This window comes from Silene latifolia, chromosome 9 (genome assembly GCF_048544455.1).
Source record: "Silene latifolia isolate original U9 population chromosome 9, ASM4854445v1, whole genome shotgun sequence".
Taxonomy (NCBI): Eukaryota; Viridiplantae; Streptophyta; class Magnoliopsida; order Caryophyllales; family Caryophyllaceae; genus Silene; species Silene latifolia.
In genome coordinates this window covers 161,055,081-161,062,958 of record NC_133534.1, presented here as the reverse complement: position 1 = coordinate 161,062,958, position 7,878 = coordinate 161,055,081, and the positions used below count along the sequence as shown (strand labels likewise).

The window sequence follows — 7,878 nt, the reverse complement described above, 5'->3', positions numbered from 1 at the left end:
GACAAGAATAAGGGTCGTCCCTTCTCTACCATGCACAAAAATGGATACGATGGATAAAGGGATCAATAGATATTTGAGTTTCATTTTGAAAGTTTGCTTTTGTTTTTGTTTTTGTTTTCCCCCCCAATTTCTTGTGGCATATAACATTTGAGAACATTTTCTTTTGCCATTTCTTTTGATTTTTGGCATTTCAATACTTGACAACTTTTCAACTATTTGCATTTCTTTGAAACATTTTCAAAGTCACCCCATATGTAGTGAGGGTGCCTTATATTTGAAGCTTTAGGAGTTCTATTTTTGCTCCTCTTTTCATTTGATGCATTTTGCAAACTTTCTTTCACTTTTCATTTCATTGAACTCAAATCAATTTCTTTTTGTACCCATTCCCTTTGATGACAAAAATGTGGTAGAACATGGATGATGGATGCATGGTTTCAAGGGTCACCTTGGAATAAACGGTAGCCAAGGAGTTATCACACCACAAGGTACTCTTGACTAGGCCTTAATCCATGGGTCAAAGGATACTAGCATGACACATCCTAGGGTGTTTTACAAGTATTCTAACAAACAAAGTATTAACAAGAAAAAGCATCTACTAGAGCCTATATGCACTTGTCAAGCTTCCCAAGTAGACGGTTTCGCAAAATTTTTCTAACATGCAACTACATGCCATGATGCAACTAACATATAAACATCCTAATACAAATGATTCTACCAACTAATATGTCATATAAACTAAATGCAAGTCCTAAATTCACATTGTTATACCGCATCAATCAAAATAAAGCCACGTAGTCATTAACATAAAGAGGAAAAATGAGATTTGAAAGCTCATATCATGCGGTCTTCAATATCCTCATGTCTCGGATGTGGCGTAGTCGATCAATGTGAATAAGGATAGAACAAACACAATATATATACAACAATATTTACAAGACTACACTACAAAGGAAATGAACTTGTTTTTGGGTTTTCAATTTTTTCAATTTTTTTGGATTTTTCGAAATTTTTTGATTTTTTTGGGTTTTTGAATAAACGTTAGGTTAGAATTTCCCATCCCCACACTAATATGGGCATTGTCCTCAATGGCCAAAATGATAGGAAATTATGCAAGCATGATGCATGAATTCTATACTAAATGCAAGCTATACTAATCTACACTACATGATGCATGGGTTTTTGTTTATGACGGAGAGCGTAATTTAGATTACCTCCCGTTGCGTATGCATGTACTTCCCCAAACCGAGATAGACATTATTTCTAATGTCTCAAATTTCGGGGTAGTTCATGCACACAAGATGCAATGCATGGAACTAAAGTTTGTCATTTTGGATTTTTCAAATGGAAACAATAAAAGAACACCTCAATGGGGCCGAGGTGTTAGTCCTCATGTTGCTAGGACTCTCCAAACTATGATCAAGATAAAAATAAATTAAACAAAGAAAGAAGTAGACAAACCTCAAGAGGGTAGGAGCCTCCAAAGCTTGCAAGTCCTCAACCATATCATCATTGTCATCATTTTCCTCCATAGAAGCGGACTCATCACCACTTCCCTCTTCACTTCCTTTCTCACTTCCTTCATCATCTTCATTAGCCTCTTCTTCCTCATCTACCTCTTCATCAACGCCCTCATCATCAACAACCTCATCATCGACATTCTCATCTTCACCCGATCTTTCACCCCTAGATGTACTTGGAAAGAAGACTTCCCTATCCGCCCAACTAGGCAAAGGACATGAAGGGTCAAGTAGTCCTTGCCTAGCTAAATGAAAGAGGGGTGGATATTGGGCTAAGTATGCATCTACTCGATTATTGTAAGCTTGTTTATGCATCTCTTGCATAAGTAGAGTCATGTAGTCATTGCCCACTTCAACATCTTTGGGTTTGAACTCTTGATATTTGAAGGGGTAGGGTGGTGTGACAATGGAGGAGGAGGGCTCTTCAATCTCGCCCCTTTGTTGACGGATCATGTACTCGACGCCCTTTGAGAGTGGAAGTAGGTAGTTTGTTCGATGAGCACTCAAGCGGCATATCTTGGAAGGCAAAGTGAAAGATCTAGCATCATTGGTGAGCCACCCATAGTTGGTGTCAAGAGAGTTGTGCTTGACCCACTTGTACTTGTTAACATGGCGTCCATGTCAATGAGATGACCCCCTTTGATCGCCACATAGGTGTTATCCTTGTTGAAATTTGGATCAAAGTACTTGGCCAAGAGAGTAACTAGACCTCCATTTACGATAAAAGCGGTGCCTTCCTTTCCACAATCAACAATGAGCCATCTTTCCACCAAAAGCCTTAGAGCATTGTAAGGCTTAGTGAATTCCCTTCCAACATTTAAGGCCGACTCAAGTAGAACACAATCGAGCTTTGTAAAGTGGTTAGTGTCTTTTCTTGCAATTATAGTATTCCCGATGACCTTGTGCCACACTCTAATGCCCAGATGGTGGACTAATAGAGCGCGACAAGCATGTAAGCTCACAAATTTCTTCCCGGAAATCGCCTCCCAAAGAGGAGCTGGGTCATACTTTTCGGGCATCTTATGATAGTATGGTGTATCACTAAGACCTAATGCTTTACTCAAAACATCAAAGGTGATGCGCCTATTCACATTAGCAAGGCGAAACTCGATGTATGTTCTAGTCTCTACCTTAGTCACTTTCAATGAACTTAAGAATTCCAAGGTAAGGGAGGGGTATGTCAATTCTCTTGTAGTAAACAATTTTCCCAACCCCATGGCTTCAAAGAAGGCTTTTGTTTGTTCAAGGACACCCAATTTGTTCAAGGCATCTTCACACATGAATTTGGTGGGTAGAATGGCTTTCTTAGCATACTTGGAAAATGTATCCCTATGGGAGTTAGAAATGAAAATTACCTCCGGATAGTTTGGTAATTGAGCAATTTCCGGAGTTTTTGTTGTTGTTGCTTCCAAGGGAGGATTTTGTTGTTGTTGAACTTCCAAGTTTGCATTAGCAACCACCATAGCCCTTGAAGCTTTCTTTGCTTGAAGGCATTGTTGCCTTTTTGAGAGTGCCTTTGCCTTGAGTGTCTTTGTTGATCCTTTTGTTCTTGCCATTGATGATTATACCAAGAAAAGATTGAAAATATTCAATTTCCAATTATACCCAAATCGATTTTAAGATGAAAGGATTTGCCTTTGTATTTCAAAAATCGACTCAAAGGTTGAAGATTTTGGTGCTTGGATTGATTATTATTGAAAAAGGAGTGATTAATTGTTGTTGTAAGGAAGTTTGAATTTGATTTTGTTGAATTTGGTTGAGGAAATCTGGTTTTTGATGATGGAGAGGATGAGGGTTATGGGGTTTTGGGGTTTATGGGTAGTGTTTTGAATGTATGAATGAATGAATGAATGTGGGAAGGGGTATTTAAAACACCCGAAATTTCGAATCTGCAGGGGGAAGACGAGTGGATTCCCTTCGGGACGCTCGGATTCTGCTCATTTTGGGTTCAGAAAATCTCGCCTAAAGACGAGCGTCTTTCAGTGAAGACGGGCGGATTTCTGCAACTCAGGACGAGCGGATTCCCTCAGAGACGAGCGGATTCTGTTACAGCGAATTTTCTCAATATGCGCTGGCAAAAAGACGAGCATCTTCTTGCTAAGACGAGCGGATTCTTTCAAACGAGCGTCTTCTCTGCTGGGACGCTCGGATTCTCTAACACACCAAAATTTTCAATTTTGCACTTCATTTGGACGGACGGATTCTTCAATAGACGCCCGGATTCCCGTAAGACGAGCGGATTACCCATCAGGATGAGCGGATTCCTCCTGGTCTACCCAGATTCAGTTCCATCCGTGCACTTGCATATCCCGTGTCATTTTAATTCTTCAAATCCCGTGTTCTTCATTGTAGGGGCACTACGAAGGCATGAGTAGCCTAGGCAATTGCTATCCCCATACTTAAGTTACTACACATCAATAAAATCATTAGTCCCTCCCTCACTTCTCTCAAAAATGATAAATATCTTGATCAAGGCATAAAAATCCAAAAATGACAAAAATGCAATATAAGAATTAAAATGCAAGTTAGGGAGTTAGAAATATTTACAAATGGTGGTTTGGAGAGGACTCTACCAAACTCTCATCCTTAGTGAGATGTCATGGGGGCATGTCCAAGGTGTTGTTGATGTTACTCAACACCTTGAAGAAGTAGTCAAAAGCTTGTTCATTGTCATGATAAAGATCCTCAATAGATCTTTGCACTTGTTGTCCTTCATGTTGGTCTTGATCGATAGCATTACCAATGTAGGGATTCAAAATCCCTTCAAACTCATCGTCCCAAAGACAACAAACTTCATCTACTTGGTCACTAAAGATCTCTTGAGTTGATAGAGACAACTCTCCCACTTTCTTGTTTTAGCCAATGAGGCCATCCTCTTCCTTGCTTGACTTTGGTGAGCTTTTCAAGCTCTCTTTGTTACAATTTCCTTGCTCTTTGAATGGAGCATCATCGACTTTCTTCTTCCATTGGAATTCCGACTTCTTCCTATCATCCTTCCGGCTATAATGATCAACCATAAAACATGGTTCATGCAAACGGGGAGCTCTCATGGTCTTGTCAAGATTGAAAGTTATGCTTTCATCTCCCACTTCTAGAGTGAGCTCTCCATGCTTCACATCTATCACCGCACCCGCGGTGTGCAAGAAAGGTCTACCTAGAATGATTGGAATGTTGGAGTCTTCTTCCATGTCAACAATGACAAAGTCCACCGGGATGAAAAATTTCCCAATTCTAACGGGAACATCTTCCCATATCCGCAATGGTGTCTTCGTCGATCTATCGGCCATTTGGAGTGTGATATTGGTGCACTTGAGCTCTCCCGTCCCTAACCTTTTACTTACCAAGTATGGCATAACACTCACACTAGCCCCTAGATCATATATGGCTTTGTTGATCGTGGTGTCGCCAATGGTACACGGTATTGAGAAGTTTCCCGGATCTTTAAGTTTCGGAGGTGAACTCCCTTGAAGTATTGCACTACTCACCTTAGTGAAGGAGATAGTCTCAAGCTTCCGGATCGACTTCTTCTTCGTAAGGATGTCCTTCATGTATTTTGCATAGGCCGGCACGTGATTGATTAATTCCGTGAAAGGAATCGAGACTTCCAAATTCTTTACAATCTCCATAAATTTTCCAAGTTGGTCATCAAATTTGGGCTTGGCTTGACGACTTGGAAAAGGAAGTCTAATCACAATGGGCTCCTTCTCCTTGGCATTGTCTTCATTTTTCTTTGAAACTTCTTCTTTTGATGGTTCTCCATCCTTGGAGTTTTGCACAACTTTTTTTTTATCACAAGCTTCCACAACTTCATCCTCAACTTGCTTCTTCGGTGCTTCATATCTCGTACCACTTCTCAAGTGAATGGCACTAACCATTTCATGTCTCGGGGGATTACTTTGAGGTGGTAATTGCCCCTTTTGTCTTTGTGAGCTTGAGGATGCTAGTTGAGTCAATTGGGTTTCCAACATTTTGGTGTGGGCTAGGATGTTGTTGATGATGATTTCTTTTGCTTGACTTTCCTTTTGCGTTTGAGTGAAAAACTCTTGTTGACTCTTCTGCATTTGGAGGACCGCTTTTTGAACATCAAAACCTTGGTCATTTTGTTGATTGTATGGAGTTTGATTTTGGTAACCTTGGTTTTGGTGGTAAAAGGGTCTTTGATTTTGGTTTCTCATGGGAGGTGGGGTGTATGTTGGTTGAGGGTTTTGAACATTTTGGCTTTTGTATGAGAGATTTGGGTGGAGTTTGGTGTTCTCATTCTAATAATTGGAATAAGGGGTACCACTCTTGTATGCTTGAAAAGCATTCACTTGTTCATTTGTTCCCCTACATTCACTTTGGTCATGTCCAAAAGTTCCACAATTCTCACATATCCCACTTGGGATTGATGAAGATGCCGTCATGGCATTAACATGTTGCTTTGGTGATTTTGAGGCTTATTCAAGTCTAGCCATAGCTTTTTCGAACTTCAAATTGATGGTATCAATGTGAGCACTAAGTTGAGCACCCAATTGAGTAATAGAGTCCACTTCATGCTTTCCTCCTCTAGTAGCCTTGCGAGGTCTACTCTATTGTGAATTATGGACCGCCATTTCCTCAATCTGATTCCAAATTTGATTGTCATCAACTTCGGTGAACATACCATTTGATCCCATGTTGAGAATGCTTCTTGAGTCTTCATAAAGACCGTTCCAAAATTGTTGTACCAAGAACCACTTGCTAAGTCCATGACGAGGACATGAGCGACAAATTCCCTTGAATCGCTCCCAAGCTTCATACAAGGATTCTTCATCTCTTTGCTTAAAGCCCGTAATTTGAGCTCTTAGCATGTTAGTCTTTTCCGGTGGATAGAACTTTTTGTAGAAAGCTAGAGCCAATTTCTTCCAAGAATCAATTTTGAGAGTAGCCTTATCAAGGCCTTTCAACCATTGTTTTGCGGTGCCAATTAGAGAAAAAGGAAATAAGACCCATCGAATTTGCTCTTGAGTTACACCGGTTTGAGAAATTGCATCACAATAGTCGCAAAAAGTCTCCATGTGAGAGTGAGGGTCTTCACTAGGCATCCCCTCAAATTGGCTTCTTTCGACTAATTGGATAAAGGCGGATTTGGCAATGAAATTTCTGGTTAAATGTTGTGGTGTGGGAGTACCATTGGGTAGGTTCTCCTCCGTTGGTACGGAATGTGATGAAAATTTAGGCATTGTGGATTGATTTGTGTTGGATTTTGTGTTGGATTTTGTGTTGGGTTCTCCTCACCTCCTCTTGCAAAAGGGTTGACGAACTCAATAGTGTTTGGTTGAATATCTACAACCTCACCAATACCTCTCAAAGTTCTCCTAGCACGTCTTCTATTGTTTGTCAAAGTCCTTTCAATTTCGTGATCAAAGGGTAACAAGTTACCTTGTGATCTTCTAGACATGCAAAATATCAAACAACTCGAAAATAATTAGAACAAACCTTGAGGAGTTTTACTTCCCCAAGGCAAAGAAAGACACAACTAATGACAATTTAAGGAAATCTAAATCAAGTTAACACCGTCCTCGGCAACGGCGCCATTTTTGGTCGTGACCCCTCGTGAGGGTTTAGTTTTCGGTACTTGCCGTTAGGAGCACATAGACCAAAACACAATTTATAACTCCACAAACAACTCTACAATTAGTAAAGAGGCAAATAAAGGTCGGATCCCAAGGGACCGGAATTGAGATGAGATTTTCAATTGCAACTAGTGGTGTCTAAGGGTGTCACAATTTGGGGTTTGAAGTAGAAGATCACTAAACTAAAATAGAAATGAAAGTAAACAATCATGATGATTAAAAAGGGATGTAAACAATTGATAAAAGGCACTAGGGTGTCATGGGGTCATAGGGGATTCATGGGAATTGATCATACAAATATATTCTCAAATTATAAGCAAGCAATTATTGTTGTGATGGATCGAGTTGGTTTATATCTTACAATCCTAGGAAAGTTTGGGTCCCGGAGCCGAATCGATTAGATTGTACAAAAACCTACAAGTCGACTTACCTACTCAACTATATGCATGGTCTAATGAGACTCGAGTTGGTTTATGTCTTAGAAGTCTCAATGAAAAGATAAGTGATGGGTAAAAAATGCAAGGATTCATAGGCTCGCATTTCATCAAACATAACATGTGCATAAGTTGACATCACAACAAGCAAGCAAATAAGCTATGAAAACATATTAATTTAAGCATGAATCATCCCCCATATTGGTTTCCCCTAATTACCCATTACCCTAGCTAAGGAAACTACTCACTCATTATCATGTTGAACATGCTAGCAAGGTTGTCAATCATACCAACAAAGTAAAACATGATGAATAAATGAAGATAATTAACAAT

At 39.8% G+C, this 7,878-nt stretch overlaps 1 non-coding gene across 1 annotated transcript; it reads left to right on the top strand.

The window, feature by feature from the left end:
• Positions 1-6,239: 6,239 nt before the first annotated feature.
• LOC141604409 (small nucleolar RNA R71) lies at positions 6,240-6,346 on the top strand. Its single transcript, XR_012526110.1, has one exon. It is a non-coding gene; the product is annotated as a small nucleolar RNA R71 (small nucleolar RNA).
• The last annotated feature ends 1,532 nt before the right edge of the window (positions 6,347-7,878 follow it).